The sequence below is a fragment of the Sceloporus undulatus genome, chromosome 7 (assembly GCF_019175285.1).
Source record: "Sceloporus undulatus isolate JIND9_A2432 ecotype Alabama chromosome 7, SceUnd_v1.1, whole genome shotgun sequence".
NCBI classification, from domain to species: domain Eukaryota; kingdom Metazoa; phylum Chordata; class Lepidosauria; order Squamata; family Phrynosomatidae; genus Sceloporus; species Sceloporus undulatus.
Window position 1 is genome coordinate 24,295,857 of NC_056528.1, and position 17,457 is coordinate 24,313,313.

The 17,457-nt window shown below is 44.5% G+C and overlaps 1 protein-coding gene across 2 annotated transcripts in view; it reads right to left on the bottom strand.

The window, feature by feature from the left end:
* Positions 1-17,457, bottom strand: part of NRTN (neurturin) — a 58,745-nt gene that overhangs the window by 20,048 nt on the left and 21,240 nt on the right. Inside the window, exons 6-7 of one of the 2 annotated variants that reach the window (XM_042479988.1) lie at positions 15,533-15,611; positions 10,361-11,517 (exon numbers count right to left, since the gene is read on the bottom strand). The gene's annotated coding sequence lies outside the window, so the exon portion shown is untranslated. The remainder of the gene's footprint in view (positions 1-10,360; positions 11,518-15,532; positions 15,612-17,457) is intronic. The other variant, XM_042479989.1, reaches the window with a different exon arrangement.

The following is a 17,457-nucleotide window of genomic DNA, read 5'->3' on the forward strand; positions in this document are numbered from 1 at the left end:
ACAAGAAAGCCACTACTATGTGTGCGCTCTGCCTACGAGTTGTTTTTTCCCTTGCAAAGTTCTCAAGAAAGGTGCTGGGGTTTACATTGGCCTGGGATGGCTGGCTCCCAGTTCTGTCTCTCTCTCACCTTATTTATTGCAGCTTGGAAACACTGCGTTTTTGCAAGCTAGGGCTAGACTCCTGTTGGTTTGCAAACACAAGGATGAGAAAAGAGTGGCCTAAAGAATGAAACACCGTTACCGCACTATACAAGCTTAAGACCTTCATGACGGGGCTTTCTCTTGTCCCACCACTATCACAGATATGTTTGGTAAGGAAACAGGAGAAACTGGCACCCTCTTTGCTATTCTTTCATAGGCAAGTGAAGACCTTTTTGTTTCAACAGGAAGGTTGATCGTTTAGGAGGGAAAGGGCCTTTCAGAATATGCTACAATGTTTCTTGTCGTTTTCTTTTAAATGCATTTTGTAATTTAACATCACTTTCCCCCCCCCCCCACTATTTTTAATTGTGTTCCCATTTTTGTTCCTCTGTGTAGTTTGAGAAAACAAAGTGGAAACGGAGCTGGGGAGTAGCAGCTTTCTCCATGCCTTACCGCATGACGCTGCAACGCTTCAGTTCTTTTTCCGCAGGAGACGGTTGTAAAAGTGTGTCTTTTGTCAAACTGATTTTTCCAATTAGAAAAAAGGTGCGTTTTTACAACTGTCTCCTGCGGGAAGAGAATTGCAGTGCTACAACAGACATCATGCAGTAAGGCATGGAGAAAGCCACTACTCTCCGGCTCTGTTTCTGCTTTGTTTTTCCGTTTTTAGCTTTGTGAGCTGTCTTGGGTCCCACAGTGGGAGAAATACAACACATTAATAAATAAATATAAATGTCTTCCTTTTAACTGTTTTTAATTCTAATTTTACCTTAATTGTATTTTTTGTTGTTGTTAAGGATTTTTAGCTTCATTTCCTCATTCTGAACTCTCTCTTATTAAAAGAGTTTGTGTGTGTGTGTGTGTATGTGTATTTACCTCTTTACCGGTTCCTCTTTCTCACGCAAATCAAATGCCAGCGGGTAGGGAGGCTGTGGCGTGGAAAGCCATTCCTTTGAATCACCGGTGCGGTAGCGTATTCTGCTTTCTCCAGGGGTAGGCCCTCGGTTGCCAAAAACAATTAGTGCTCAGTGCGGATACACATACACACACGCAAACACCCAATGGGTAAAGCATCCCAGTCATCCCTCATGATCCATGTTGGAACATGTCGCAAGAGACATCATCACCTCCCTCCCTGGGACTGATCCCAGATTTGCAGACACGGGTTCAGAGTAATAGGGCGGGATGCATAGCTGGCACAGAGGAAATGGGGAGGAAATGCCACCAGACATGCCCCACGGAGTCATAGGCACATGGCTACGTCAATCCTCCTTCTCTTCAGCCTGGAGAAGAGGAGATGGAGAGATGATACCATAAACCATCTTTAAACATCCAAAGGGATGCCCTATAGAAGATTGGGATAGATGTTGCTTGAACTCTCCATAGAAGATGAAATGAATAAACTGGGGCTATTGTACTTTGGGCATATCATAAAACAACAGAACTCATTTTTTAAAAAAAGACACTCATGTCTGGTAAAGTGGGAGGTGGGAGCAATAGAGAAAGGTGATTGGGCTCAGTCAAGGAATCCCTGATTTTGCAATCCGACTTTGCAATTACCTCATCAGGGCTGTTAGTAACCGTGTGTCTTTGAGGTCGCTATAAGCTGAAGCCAACTCAGTGGCAATTAAGAACAACAGTAATTGTTTAATGAGAACTTCTTATAAGTTTGTACTTGCCCTTCGGCAACTGGTTTTCATTCCATTTCTTTTAACTTTTGTAAGCTGCCTGGGATCCTCATATAAGGAAGAATGTAGGATGTAAATGACATTAATATTATTAATTAGTAATTAGTATTAGTAGCATTATTACCAAAGGATTTCTGGCGCATCTAGAAACCTCTTTCTCAGCTGAATGTGTGAATATAATTTCCATCTCTGTTTGAAGACAGAGACGCACAACAACACACACATCACAGCAGCTTTCCCAGCGAAAAAGAAACCAGTCCCTTCGATCCATCCCACTTCCCCAGCTGGAGATGTTCAGAGAGAGAGAGAGAGAGAGAGGAAAGAAGAAAGATGCTTGAAATAGTTTCCATTATCCCTGTGGAAGATTCCACGAGTCTGGAGAGTCTCCAGTTCTGAAGCAAAGGCAGAACAGGAATAATATAGAAGCATAGGTTCATGGCATCACAGAGCTGAAAGGGAATCCCAAGGGCCATCTTTGTCCCATCCCATGTCTGTGCAGGAATCCACAGCTAAGGCACCCCAAATGGTGGTGATCCACCTGGAGTCAGGCTCTCATCCTATTCTGTCTGGTGATGTCTCCCTTCCAGCATCTTCCGGGGCTTTCATTGATCTCAGAAGTGTTGGGAAATGAACCTGGGATCTCCTGCACGCAAGGCTCAACCTGCCAATATTTCACAGATAAAAACTGGGACACATAAGGCTAAGCAACAGCAGGGTGCCCAAGATGGCACACATTATTAATGAGGAAGAAAACACAAGCCAGGAAAGGCTGCAACAGTTTGCTTTTGCTTGGGCCGACTGGGCACGATTCAGCCCCATCCTCTCCTTTACCACCCGTTCAGTTAACTGAATGCAAACTACAGTAATTTTGCACTTTGGAACCCTATATGCAGAGGATGATGAAGGACGAAAGAGAAACCAGGATGATTTAAAAGCATCTGAAAAAGTGAGACGACAAAGGATTAACTGGGACTGTCCTGTCAAATTATGACAACTGGAGGGTACCAAAGTGCATGTTATGCTTATCATGCCATGGGCTTTTCCTTCTTGCAAAATAAAGCGGTACCAGTCCTCATGGCTCTGGATAAAAGGATGGTTTAAATAGGAGTATGGGAAATTCTACATAGAATAAGACCACAGCATTGGATAAACACACATGGAAGCACTTGGAATACTAAGAAAGCATTCCGTAAGAGAGGAATTAGATACTGAACAGATGATGTTGACTTTTCCTGAGTCAGAGGCTCTGGAATGGCCGTGTTCTCAAGCAGAGAGAAAGGCTAATCCCAGTTTCTTTATCAGGCATGATTCATAGTATATCATGAATGCAATTCTATTTTCATCATCATCTTTCTCACTAATGCCAAACGTGGGTGGCCTCATCCTGGTCAATTTGGGAGAAAAACAACACCTGGATCTGGACTGGCAGTATCAGTGCTCTGAAGCAGCTTCCACTGATTTCGATCGGGGATTCCCTCTGGATTGGACCCAAGGTGTCAGATCTCGCTTTCCGTCACTCTGCCACATTATTCATAGGAACAAAGGAAGCAGCACTGGGTCAGATCCTTCTGCTGAACCTAGCAATGCCAGCTCTGGTTGGCAGTAGTAGCTATCCAGGATTTTGGGCACGTTTCCCAAATTTCTTCCTCCAGTAAGCCAAGGCAAAATGGGAATATCAGGCTGGTGAATTGAGGATCCAACCTTATTGGAAGGCATGCACTTCTCTCACACTCTTGACAGCCAGGTTGCTGTCCAGAACCAGTGGTTGGCATGCTCTAACATGTTTCCAGAAAATCTGCAAAGCCATCATAGATTGTGTCTGTGGCAAGGGAGCGTTTCACCAAGCTGTGAATTTTGGATTGACATTCTGTTCATCCATCAGGCCAGGTGTCAGAATGAGTGAGCAACCTATCAGGAATCCATTGTAGTGCTTCTGTTCTGGTGAAGAACAAAGGATTCTGGAAGTAGATTTCATTTGCTCTTGTTGTTAACTGCCATCAAGTCCACTTTGGCTTATGGCAACCCTACAAATGAGAAACCTTCAAGAACCCTAGAATAGCCTAAGATTACTTCCTGGTAGTCTCCATCCAAGAACTGGGATTCCCTCCTGATGGTCTCCACCCGAGGACTGGGATTCCCTCCTGGTGGTCTTCGTACAAGGACTAGGATACTCTCCTGGTGGTTTCCACCCAACAACTGGGATCTCCTCCTGGTGGTCCCCATCCAAAGACTGGGATCTGCTCCTGGTGGTCTCCATCCAAGGACTGGGATCCCCTCCTAGTGGTCTCCATCCAAGGACTGAGATCACCTCCCAGTGGTCTCCATCCAATGACTGGGATCCCCTCCTGGTGGTCTCCATCCAAGGACTGGGATTTCCTCCTGGTGGTCTCCATCCAAGGATTAGGATCCCCTCCTGGTGGTCTCCATCCAATGACTGGGATTTCCTTCTGGTGGTCTCCATCCAAAAACTGGGATTCCCTCCTGATGGTCTCCATCCAAGAACTGGGGTACTCTCCTGATGGTTTCCACCCAACAATTGGGATCTCCTCCTGGTGGTCTCCATCCAAGGACTGGGATTCCCTCCTGGTGGTTTCCACTCAAGGATATTCAGGCCCATCCATGCTGAGCTTTCCAAATCAAGACATCATAAAATGTGTTCAGGGTGATATTCAGAAGAATCTAATACTCTGAATTAGAATCTTTATTCCTTTCCTCCAGACCTCCTGAGAATTCAGAGAGTGTCAAGGAAATCTCCAAAGTGTGCCCTGAGGTTTGACTTAATCTCACTGGCATTGCTGAGCCAAGCCTACAAGTACAGTACATCTAAGCTCCTGAGAAGGAGTTGGTATCTTCTTAAAACCATTATGTTAATTGGAAACTGGCCAAAAGAGCCATAGGCGGCAATCTTGAATAGTCCTAACAGGGTGGCCTTGTCTCATTTGGCACCCTTTGGACTACAGCACCACCATCCCTAGTCACGCTGATAGGATATGTAGTCCAAAATCGCTGAAAGAAACTAGGTTTGTTTTGTAGGGATGGGTTAAACCAGAAATCCAAAACACTTCTGATCCCAAGCATTTTGGATAAGGGAGCCTAAACCTGTAATAACCTGCACATGTGAAATGAAACAGCCAGGTCAGATAAACCCCTCATAAGTAGACAAAAACATGCTGAGCCTTTGACAGATCACTTGAAAGCTTCTTCTAAAATGCATCCAGGAATGACTTTTTCTTCCAGCAACATCAGTTTTTCACATGGTTTCTATTCTGGTGGCTAAATGCACAGATCTATTGCTTTTTGACATGCTGGGGGAGATGGTGAGGCAGGCATGTCTGCTCTCCCCTTTTCTTTGTTTTGCTCTTCAGGAATAGTTAGGGATTCTGGAGGCAGCTGCTATTTACCTTTCCTGTTGTGGGCAGGCAAATGCAACTAAAGCAGAATCCTATTACTGTATTCCCCAGCCGTGTTTATTCAGCTCAGCTTCAACATCCTCCCAATGCGGATGCTGCTAAACACTTCCAGACAGACAAAGGAAGAGGCTGAAGTTAAGGCAAATTTTTATAAAAAGGACCTTCACTGTTAACTGAGGTACGCCTATCTTCCTGGAAGAAAGGCATTCCAAATTCTAAAGCTTGCATGATTTCCCTTCCAAAATTCTCTTCCAACTTGTAAAAAGATAAAGCACCATGAAGGCTTTACGACCACCCAGTGGAGAATAAAATGGAAGTACAGGAGAGAGCCCAAAGGAAGTGCTTCATTCCTACAACAGGAAAAGGAAGAGAATTATTGTTACCATTTTTAACCACCACTTTCCCAAACTCTTTTTAAAATAAAATAAATTAGGTCTGCTTTTTATGTTGTGATTCTTTAAAAGTGTTAATCGCAGGAGGCAACCTCAGGTCCAGTATTCCACCTCAGGTGGTTTGATTGAAATATCGATAATAATCACTGCCAGGTTTTGGTTCTCATGGTCACATTGCTCTTTCGACTCAAAGATCACCAGACCACACATATCCGAAAATGAGTCTTAATACCATCTTGGTTGCTCTCCTCTGGACATGTTCCAGTTGGTTCACATCCTTCTTAAATTGTGGCACTAAGAACCAGGCACAGGACTCTAGATGACCAAAGCAGAATAAAGCAGGACTGTTATACCCTTTGACACGGACACTATCATTTTGAAATTGGTTCAGCATCATCCCGGATTTCGACTAAATTCTGGAGCAAATTCTCGATCCATTGCTGGTCTTACAAACAGGAGTAATCAGACATAGGAAAAACACCCAGTACCATCCGTGGAGTCTACCCAAGAGGTTTTCCAGGAACATGTATGTGTTTGTGTGTGATAAGTGTCTCTATTTCTGGAGGGAACTTTGCTCCCAGCCTCACCAGAATGGCAGACCCAGAATAATGCAAAATGAAAGAAGATGTGTGCACTGTATCCATCTATTTGCATAATGAATCCAGGCTGTCTTCTTGGCATTGAGTTCGAATATTAATCCACTGAGCTCAGAGAGAGGCACCAAGCTTTGGTATCTGACGCAGGGGTCGGTGGCAGTGAGGGTTTAAATGGAGGTTGCCCTTGAGAGCCTGTGTCCAATTCTTCACCCAATTAACCATCCCAATAAATCCTCTGCAATACCACTTTCTCAGTTGCTTTTAAAATGTCCCAATTTCTCTTTCCTCCTTTGTCCTCATTCGACCTCCTTCACTGCAAACTGAATTCAAAGTACCAAGGTAGTCTGCACTCAGCAATGAGGAGAGGAGACAAGGAGGTGGCATCATGCCTTTCCCAATAGACTTAAGCGAAAGCAAACTGCTGAAACCGCCCTTAGCTTGTCTGCTCTTTTCCATTAATAACTTTTACCACCTTGATGTTGCTTGGACACATGACCCAGTTTTCATCAATGAAATGTTTAAACACCCTAAAGGCACCAGATCCCATCTGATCTTGGAAGACAAGCAGGGTCAGTCCTGGTTAGAACTCAGATGGGAGACTGCCATTGAATACATGGATGGTGTGCAGTTGGTTTGGTAAGTGCCCAGTTTGTCCTGCTCATAAAAGATAGGCTTGGCCAGCTTGGAAAGAAAAAGCTCTGGGTCAGGAGAATGACGTTGTTGCACTCTTCATGATGTCTTTGCTAACTGGGTCCCCAAGGAAGATAGTTTCCTTTAGCCGGTGAGGCCATTTATGGGCCAGTATCCATGTTTGAGCTGGCCTGAACACCCCTAGAGGCATAAGGTTCCATCTGATCTCAGAAGCTAAGGACACTAGGCTCTGGCTAGTACTTGGATGGGAGATCATCAACAAATCCTAGGTGCTGGAACCTCAGCATTAGGAGGAACTTCCTGACAGTAAGGGCTATTCGACAGTGGAACATACTCCCTTGGAGTGTAGTGGAGTCTCCTTCCTTAGAGGTCTTTAAACAGAGGCTGGATGGCCATCTGTCGGGGATGCTTTGATTGAGATTTCCTGCTTGGCAGGGGGCTAGACTGGATGGTCCTTGAGGTCTCTTCCAACTCTATGATTCTATGGAAGCTCTATTTCAGAGGAAGGAACTGACAAAACCATCTCCGCGTATCCCTTGCCTAAGAAACCCCAATGAAATTTATGGGGTCGTTGTAAGTCAACACACAACATGAAGGCACACACACACACACACACACACACAGAGATAATCTTCCCTTTGAGTATGGACAGACTGGAAATGCCACTCTGCACATGCTCAAAAGCCCCATCTTCTCTGCAAAGGCCTTCTCAGGATATTGGGCACCCCCTAATTCTGGAAAAGACAGAGGCTTTTCAGGAATGGCTCCCAACGTTTGAAACTGAGGTATGCAACCAGCTCCTTTGCTAGCCACATAAAATATCTGTTTCCCTGCTCCTCATTCTGTTTTGTGTTAAACAATGCTGGGCTGGATCTCTCACGGTTTCCACTACTGCTAGCTCTGTTTCCAATTGTTTTAATTCCCAGAGTGGATCTCGTGTTTTTGAAGACAGTTCTAGCTGCACAATCATCAATGAGCCAGTAGTGAATGGCATTTCATGTTTTCAATTTGTGTGTGTCTATATGTGTATGTGCGTGCGTCACTGTGGGAAAGGCTTTCTGGCCCTGAAAGGCAGCCCAGAAATATTGGTAATCAATAATCTGGGACTCAGATGCACACCGAGCGACAACATTCCTCCTCAAAGGGAAAGCCATTTTACTCCACTGCTGCACCAGAAATGGTGAAGTACCTGAATCTCCTCCTATACAGAGAAAGATGGAAGCATCCAACTGTAGTTGGAGTCTCACTGGAAGGAAGCAAAGCCATAATGGTGACTCACTCAGAGATACAGCAAACCCCCTCCCTCTTGCAGGTGGACTTTTTAGGCTTGTTTGCTCTCACAAACCAAGATTTCTGCACACAGTTCAGAAATGACCATGTTGTTGTTGTTGTTGTTTGTCATCATGTTGATTCCAACTTATGGCAACCCTACAAATAAGAGATTTCCAAGATCTGTGCTCACCAAGTACTTTGCAAACTATCTGGTTTCCTTGGTTGAATCTGTTCACCTGTAGCATTGTGTCTTTTTCTAGTGCCTTCCAATTTTCCCAGCATTATCATATTTTCCAATGAGGCACATCAGATCTTGATATGTCCAAAGTTATGCTAGTCTTAGTTTAGCCATCCTCCCTTCAGGCTTCATTTGCTCTAAGATCAATTCATTTGTCTTTTCAGCTGTCCACATTATTTGCAGAAGTCTCCTCCAGAACCACATTTCAAATGAGTTCATTTTCTTCCCATCAGCTTTCTTCATTTTCCAACCTTCATAACCATACATAGAAATCAGAAATTCAGCGGCTTGAATGATTCCGACATTGGCGTTTAACTATACAGTATGTCTTTACACTGGAAAATCTTATCTAGTTCCTTCGTGGCTGCATTTTCACATTGTAGTCTTCTTCTCCTTTCGACTATGGTGTCCATTTTGGTTAATGATGGAGCCAAGGCATGGGAAATCTTTAAGTATTTCAATGGCCAGCCTAGATGGAAAGACTTGCGCTATAATGTCAGTGCACTAGACCATTGATTGTGAGGCGCAGAAAGGGAAGGGAAGGGTGCAGTGGACACTGAGAAATAAACTCTCTTCCTCCAAACAGGCTTTTTCTCAAGAAGCGGCTTGGCAACACTCTGCCGTCTTTCCAGAAGGCACTTGAGATTGTAATACAGTAAAACTTTATATGACATCTCCACTCAGGAGCTCCTGATGGTTTCTTCAAAGACCAAGCCAGTGGGGATATTTATAGACAAACTCACGCCTTCACCTCCTCAACTTCTCAGCAAAGAGAGTGGTGCCACCTTAAAGTGGGGGATCCCTCTGAGTTTCTGAACTCTGAGGTTTGAGGGGGGATTGGGTTTCTTTCTCTTCTTTCATTTATAGTGAAATTGTGGTTCGTTGTTTTGTGCAGGAGCGCAACTGGATCTCTGTAGAGCTTAGCCAAACACCAGTGTGAATAAATGTGGAAACCAGGAATAAACATCCTATGGGAATCAGACTGCGGAAGAGTGGGAAGAGATCCTCAAAGGACAATCCAGTCCTCTTCTGCCAATGCACAAATACATAGTTAAAGAAGGGCTTTTCTCAGGAGGTCAGAAAGTGGTGATCCAACCTGGAGGCAACATTTTCCCCTTCCCTTCCCAAAATTTTATTGAATATGAAAACCAAATCCACTTATAACCAGGGTCAGAGTCCATGTCTCCAAGGCCTCAGTCTTCACTCCCCCAAATGACACAGAACCACTGACTCTTATTGCTGGAAGGAATAACTTCCCTAGCTCTGATTCTGCCTTTACAAGGTCAAGCTTTCCCATACTTGCAGGGTGGGCCAGGAACTGAGAAGAATAAGGTGGTAGAGTTTAAAAAGCAGGGATGTTACATAGTGGGCTGTATCAGTTAATGTCATAGGTGGATGAATACACTGAGTATCCTCCCTCTATGTACATAAAGAAAACAAACTCCCTGCCAGAAGATAACTAGCACCACAAGGGGGGAATGATCACCTTACTAGATTTCTACTTGCAGTGTGTAGTTCTGCTTTGTTTTTTTCTGCTGTTATTTTATTTTCAACAGATGCACTCAAAATATACAATTTCACACACCCTTTCTCTCTCACACACACACTTGTAGCCAGAGAGTCCAGTTCATGCCACATTTCAGGGTCTGGCTTCCACATTCTACAGCATGGATAGATCTGGCTTGATAGGATAATGGAAAAGTCAGTTGTCCTTCCCCTCCTTATGTCTCTCCACCTTCTCTGACTGTAGGATTAAGTGCTTCTTCTGAAAAGCAATTTTATTTATACACACACACACACACACACATACACACACACACTATATATAGTCTTAAACAGGCAAAGAGGTATGCACAAGCACATTGCAATGTCTTTTTCTCCTATGCCCCCCCCCCCCACTTTACACACCTCCCTATCCCTCCAGCCCTACATTTCCTTCTGCTTGGAGTCTGACCAGAACAAGGGCTCTTACCTCTGTCTCCTGCAGTCTTCTCTCTCCAAAGTTATCCGTCAATAAGCACTCTTGCAGAAGCCCAAATCCAGAGCCATGAGGAATTGCAAAACCAACCACACCGCAACACCCAAAAAGCTCCCAATCCAAGGACAAAAATCAAGGAGGCCCAGAGGGGTGGCGGGGAAGGAGAAGTCACCTTGAAGGTCCATCCATGTTCTCCCAGGAAATGAAAGCCAAAAAAAAAAAAATATATATTGCAGACTTAAAAATTAAGGCAACTTGGCCAAGCAGCCCAGAAAAAGCCCCCCTGGATTCTGTTTAGTTTTCCTTCAGATAGCCATGCTGGTGTCCAGCTGATCTCCGTCCAGCTTCTGGTCTCCTCCTTGACCCCTCCAAAACAGCTTCCCTCACATGATCCATCTCAGAGACACCTGGGTACCATTCTTCGTGGGGCAGCAATTTTATAAGGAACAGACACCAGCCACTCTATCAAGAGGCACCTGGATAGAAACTCCAAAATGATTTGACCCTCACAGCATTGCCAGGGAAAAAGGATTCTTCCTTCTCTTTCGCCCTTTCTCCCACCAGCCAGAGGTCAGGCCAACTCCCAGGTGGCCTCTTTGCTTTGGACGGATTCTTGGACAGGTTTTGTGCCACCCAGCAACTTCACCTATCAATCAATCAATCAACAGCAACTTCACCTTGGTGTGGGCTGGTCCTTTTTGCAGGCTGCCGTTTTCCTTGGCATGGGTGTCGTCCTGTGCCACCTTGCCCAGTCTAGGCAAACTCAATTTCTTCAGTTAATCTTCCTTCTTTTCTCTCTTATTACCAGTTTGGCTATTTCATCTTGAATATGAGATTGGTTTGTTGTTAGGGTTGGGTGCAAGAGCCTGGTTAATGTTGAATAAACTTGACTTCTCTCTCTTTCTCTCCCTTTCTTTTTCCTTCTATCCTTTATTTCTTTGGTCCCTTCCTTCCAAGGAGAGAAGGGGAGGTTCACCGAAACTTGCCTCGTCTCTGTTGGAAAACTCACCCCAGAAGCCTGTCTTCTGCAAAATGCATCTAGAGGTTTCAAGCGCTGCTGCTGGGTCTGCTGAACATACGCTCTCAGTTATACAAACTGACTTTTCCTGCTCTTCACAGATCCCCCAGCTGCCTGTTTCAGCTCAGCGAAACTTCAGGGAGAGGAGGAGAAAGAAAGGGAAGGAAGAAAGCAAAGGGAGAAGAAAAAATTGAAATGAAAATATTTTCAAAATATTGGTTCTTTTGCATTGAAAGGAGTTCAGTTTTATTTTTGCTAAGGTCCTTTTCAAATACTTTTTCTACTTCTTTGAGGATTCCTTTTCTCCTGTGTTCTTCTTCCTTTGCAAGTGTCACTGACTCTGATTTTCTTTTTCACTCACATTAACTCTGGCTTTTTCTAACTTGTGCATGGGAAGCTGAAGCAAAAAATAAAAATGAAAAAAAAAATCAGAAGGATACTTGGGGTATTTTGTGGATCTGTTCCTTGCTTTCCAGCTTCAGTAAGGTGGGGAGGGGAGATTTGGTTTAGCAGAGAAGATCTAAACCACTGAGCTGAAGATGATGTTGGTTCAGACCCCTCCTCCACCACCACCAAGATGGAAGGTATCAGATGTCTTCCCCCTCCCAAAATATTCAGAATTGTCTTTAAGAAGAAGAGCAGCTGAAGCTGCTTCTTAAAAGAAAAAAAAACATGAAGCGAATGATGAAGAGATGGAAAGAAAGGAATTAGATGCCAGCTCAGAGAGGTTGTTTTGCTTCTGAATACCAGGTGAGGATGTGAATTTGAAACACCACCAGCCAAGTGTCTGCCTTTCAGCTCTGCATCATCATCACCACCGCCACCTTTCATTTCAAACAGCACCCTCATAATTTTTGGGTTCTGACACAGCAAAGAATCCTATAAGGGATAAGTTTTCTGGCCCTCAAATAAGGGGCATCCACTAAAACAAGAGGCACATGGCATCCCAACCAGAACCAAACTGGTAGCCAGTGATGTTGTTTCAACAAGGGAGTTATATGTGTCCTCTGTAACTAGCCTACCTGAGCTGGTTGTTGTGAACCCAAGCATTCACATAGCATCAGCCTACCTGAACTGGTTGTTGTGAAACGGTGCCCATAAAGCACTTTGAAAGCATTGGGAGCCAAGTGGAGCAGCCTTTATCCATTTTCCACATGCAGAGACACCTCCTTACTGCAAGGCAGGAAGGATGAATAATATTAAATAACCCCAGAGGCCCCAGATTCCACACCAACAAGCCGTGTCTGGCTGTTTCCCTCTCGCCTCCTCCCTCCGTGTATCCTGTTAGCCATTCTTCCTGAGGAGGCCTTTGGATCATCCCAGCTTTTCCTCAGCTTCCACTTAAGGCCCCCTTTAATACCTCCACATTGCCTCTGGGATGTGCCCTAGCTGTTTTTCCTCCTGGCCTTGAGTCATCACCACCATCAGCTGTAAAACAGATTTCAGCTTGCCGAGAGAACAGATGTCAGGAGGGGAAAAGTGTGTGTGTGTTTCGGGGGTGGTGGTGGAATAGGCTGTTTGCCAGGCCCTGAGGCCAAGGTGGACACCTGGGACCAGGGTGGGAAGGGGGCAAGGAAGAGAGAGAGCAAGAGAGTACCCGAGGGTGTGACCCGCTTATCTCCACACCTGGGAAATGCCCACCGGTTGCACGGATGGTTTCCCTATGATTTTGTGTCACAGTCTTGTAGCCCAGCCTTTTTTCTGGTGGGACCCTTTGCACACCCCTGCCTTAAGATCTGTAAAGGCCAGCTGTGGTAAATGTATTCTACACATGCCCAGAGGTGCTGCAGAGAGGAAGCTGGCAGGGCTGGGAAGAAGAAGACAGGAGTGCTCTAAAGCAGGGATGATATAAGAAGTCAAGCCGTTCCAAATCGATTCAGCTCAAGAAAGCCAAGTAGAATCAGAAACATAGGGATGGAAGGACCCAAAACTGGGGTTTTACATTTTCCCCTCTGCAGAAGTGGCATTGCCACGCTTAAAGTGCATTAAAGAACCATAATGTGCTTGTTCAGAAGTGAGTGCAAAATGCAGCAGCCAGGTGTGAATGTCAGGTGTGAATTTTAAAGAACACATAACATCAATCTTGTAAGAATTGCACTGGCTTCCAATTTGATCCTGAGCCTAATTCAATGTGCTGGTTTGGACCTACAAGTTCTTAAACTGCTTGGGGTCAGGGCTGAATCAATCATGGAAGCCACCGCCATGCATTTGCAGAACCCGAGGAAAGCAGTTGAAGACTGCGGCTCATCATGGAGGCCTTTCATTCATTTGTTGTTGCTGATGGTGTTGTGTTCCTTGAAGTCATTCCCTAAAGAAAACCCATCACAGTATTTTCTGTGCATGATTTCTTCAGAGGTTTCCCATCACCATTCCTTGAGGGAAGTGACTTGCCTGAGGTCACCTGCAAGTGACTGAGTGGAATTTGAACTCTGGTTTCTCAGAGACCTAGTCCAACACTAAAACCACTACCTTATCTTGGCTCTCTGTCTTGGTTGGTATGTTTCTCCAAACTGACTCTGTCTCATGCCTAGAGTTTTTGTGGCACATTTATTCTGAGGTTTGCCATTGGTGAGAGTGTATGACTTGCCCAAGGTCACCCAGTGGGTTCCCATAGCCAAGCAGGGATTTGAGCACTGGTCTTAGTCCAACACTCAGCATTAAGATTTTTAAAAGGATCCTTTCTTTCATAGGGTTGCCCTAAGTTGAAGTCAACTTGATCATGATTTGCAAGAAAAGTGGTGGCCAGTTGCAAGATCTTGTGACCACAAAAAATGTCTCCAGTTTAACTGTCTGCTGCAGAAGAAAGTCCTTCCCTTTGTTCTCCCTGCCTTTCTCATCCTTTATCCAGCCTAAAGGGATGCTCTCTTTTGTGAGAAAAAGACTGAATAACTAGTGGAAGGGGGGAGGGGCAAGGGAAGATCCTATTATCCAGAAGCCTGTAAAATTCTTTGAATGAGGTAAGTAATTGCATAACTTATTTACTTTTTAAATCACCTGGAAGAAACCTTTAGCCTTTTATGGCAGTGACTGACTTTTACTAGTGCTCCAAACTTTCTGATGATACCAGAGCTTGACAGAAAATATTCTGGGATTTGAAAAACATCATAGGGATCTGCAAAATGAAATTGGAACAGACAGGAACAAACCCTAGGACCTATTGGGTTGCTCTGTCAGTGTGGACATGTCCATGGATACCAATGTGGGGGTAAATGAGTGAAGGGGATATGAAAAGGTTAAGCTCTCCCTTGATTTCAGCCAAGAAGTACCCCCCAAAATAGTCCAAGGCCACCTGACCTTTGTAAATCTAGGGGGTTATTAAAAAAAGAAGAAGGAAAAACAACCCTCCTCAGAGCTTTTTGGTGACTTCAAGATCAGCCCCTTGGCTGTGTGTATATTTTTCATGGGGTTTAAAATTCCTTGACATCAGACTTTATATAGCTGACCTGGATTTAGGACAATTATGATTAATATAGCCATTTTCTCCCAGCAAAGATGGTTTTGCCCATTTAAAGTGTCTTCGAGCTCTCCGAGGGGAAAAGAAGAAGGGAAATAAATAAATAAAATACGGGATTTTCCTTTCTCTCCCACACACCCCCTTTCTCCAAGGTGGATTTGTTCATGAAAGTGTGCTGAGGAGAGCATGTGGACCTCAGAGTAGAAAATATATGGATTTAGTTTTAAAAATTTCTCAGGCATACCTGGCTTTTTAAATTATTGCTGAAATCTTTCACCTGAGTTTGGGAATGCAACTGCTTTTGGACTACAATCCTCAGAAGCCCCAAGCCAGTAGAGTTGGAGGAGAATCTGGGAGTTCTAGTCTTGAAAAGTCAGTTTTTCTGAGCTTGGACAGTTGTCTCACCATCTTTGGACAGGCATCCAGTTCTACAGACACACATGTTTCCTAGTTGGAGGAAAGTACGAAATGCCTGTGGAATTCCTTGCCACAAGCCATGCTGACATCACTGGCTTTACATAACTTTTAATAGAGGCTAAGACAAATATCCTCACCACCAGAGACAGAGGCATGTACTAGGGATGGAAAGCATTGTAGGAAGAGGGAAAAATAATTATGTGGAGGAGTGTTGTCTTTATCAGTTTAAAACATTTTCCCAACACTATCCCTTTCGAAAAATCCCAAGGCAACTTACAATACAGTGTCTTATTTCTCCCTCTTGTGATTTTCTTTCCTCCCTGGATGCATCAGGTTAGCAGCTTTACGTCTTTGCTCTAGGAAAAAGAAAAAAATTGGTTAATTTGTAAATGAATCCCAAAACCAGCAACCTGAAACATCTCTATTTCTTTTTCTCCATTTCCCTCCTGAAATGCACTATAACCATACAACCGCAGAGTGCATTAAGATGCACAGTGCAGTTGCTTCTGTTTCCCACCAGCAGAAGGCACCTTCTATTAGTGTTCAGGATGTTCAGGTTTCTGTGACTTGGGCTGCATCCATACTAGAGAAAGGACCCGGTTTGGCACCACTTTTCAACATCCTGGCTCAAGGCTATGGAATTCTAGGAGTTGGAGTATGTTGTGGGGTCCAGAGCAGCCCACAACAAACTCCAACTCCCAGAATTCCATAGCCTTGAGCCAGGGCAGTTAGTGATGCCAAACCGGGTTATTTCTCTAGTGTGGATGCAGCCACAATGTCAATAGTTTCAGGTTTTGGAGAAGGGGAGATTTCAAGATGAAGCCCCCCACTTAACAAATGACTCTTCTGGTTGTGTTTGAGCAGCACTACTGGGTGACTTGCACCAATCTCCTTTGCACCATCAACCCATCCCTCATTGGGAAAGCAAGGAAGAAGTGGTATGAGCCATCCCCAGCCTCCTTTCCTCTGACATCCACCCCAGTCCAGATGTGGGGCTGTTAAGCCATTCCAGATGTGGAAGAGCAAGGAGAAGTGGCTGGTGACCACCTGTAAGATATTATGGGGGCTTTTCCTCTCCCACAGATTGTAGCAAAAACAGGGGCATTTTATAAAAGGTAGCCTGAATCACACACAATATGATGAAAGAAGGGAACCACGTCTGACTTCAGGTGTAATGTCCCATCCAAGATGGAAAAGTAGCCAGAAGGCAGGACTTTCAGGCCTAGAATGTTTAACTTGGGGAAGAGAAAGCAGAGAGGGAATATGATACAGCCATTTCTGAATATCTGAAAGGATGTTATGCAGAAGATGGAGGGAGTTTGTGCTGTGGCTGGAATGTGACCCAAAGGATCCAAAGTGCAAATAAAGTGATCCCCCCCAACACTTCTTGACTCTGAGATCTATTTCCAAGACAGTTTCTTCCACTGTTAAACAGATCTCACAGTCAAGACGTTCTTCCTAGTGTTTGGGGTGGTGGATTCTCCATCTGGTCTTTAACCAGAGGTTGGATAGGCATCTCTCAGGAGTGCTGTAGTTGTCGATTCCTGCATCACAGTATGTTGCACTGAATGGTCCTTGGGGTCCCTACCAACTCTAAGATTCTACAGTTCTCCTCCCTGAGATTTTTATTTTCTATGTGGAAGGTTCTCACAGGAATCCCCATCCACCCAAATGCTTGCTTTCTGGGGTTTAGACACTTTAAAGGAGTTACCTCAAGTGCCAGTCTCTATTCTCCCGCCCCCACTTTATAAGGCCTTAAAGATGAAGAGAAAACCAAGTGCAGATTCACTGCTCCACTGTCTTGGAAGCTGATTCGCACAGTCAGAATACAGATCAGCATGCTTTGGAAGGAAAGCGACCCAGGTTGTTGTGACGAAGCAGTGACGCTTAACAAACCCCAGCTTAAATGGTTGCAAGTGGGATAGAACGGCACTTCCACACATGGGCCAGAAAGGAACTAATGCCGAACATATTGGCCAATCTCTAGCTGTTTTGGAAAGAATAATAGCAAGGATTCCTTGAGTTGCAGAATAAAATGTGCCAATTATTCTATCCTGGGGGGTTTTCAAGCTGTGCGCCTGTCAGCAGCAAACCAGAACGGAGCTGGAGTAACTTTGCCACAAGTGAACTGGAACCAGAACTCTTTCTCTCTCTCTCTGCAGTGTTGAATCTTTTTGCACCTCCTTCCCAGTTGTGTTGCGT